We start from the raw sequence: 652 nt of genomic DNA on the forward strand, positions 1-652 counted from the left end.
CAGAATTTCATATCCAGCCAAACTAAGTTTCATAAGTGAAGGAGAAATTAAATCCTTTACAGACAAACAAATGCTTAGAGATTTTGTCAACACCAGGCCTGCCCTACAAGAGACCCTGAAGGAAGAACTCAAAATGGAAAGGAACAATGGATACCAGCCATTACGAAAACATGCCAAAACATAAAGACCATCAAAGCTAGGAAGAAACTGCATCAACTAATGAGCAAAATAACCAGCTAATATCATAATGACAGGATCAAGTTCATGCATAACAATATTAACCTTAAATGTAAATGAACTCAGTGGTCCAATTAAAAGAGACAGACTGGCAAATTGGATAAATAGTCAAGACCCATCAGTTTGCTGTATTCAGGAGACCCATCTCACATGCAGAGACACACATAGGCTGAAAATAAAGGGATGGAGGAAGATCTACCAGGCAAATGAAAAACAAAAAAGGTAAGGGTTGCAATCCTAATCTCTGATAAAACAGACTTTAAACCAACAAAGATCAAAACAGACAAAGAAGGCCATTACATAATGGTAAAAGGATCAATTCAACAAGAAGAGCTAACTATCCTAAATATATGTGCACCCAATACAGGAGCACCCAGATTCATAAAGCAAGTCCTTAGAGACTTACAAAGAGACT

This window comes from Colobus angolensis, unplaced genomic scaffold (genome assembly GCF_000951035.1).
Source record: "Colobus angolensis palliatus isolate OR3802 unplaced genomic scaffold, Cang.pa_1.0 Scaffold158, whole genome shotgun sequence".
Classification (NCBI taxonomy): domain Eukaryota; kingdom Metazoa; phylum Chordata; class Mammalia; order Primates; family Cercopithecidae; genus Colobus; species Colobus angolensis.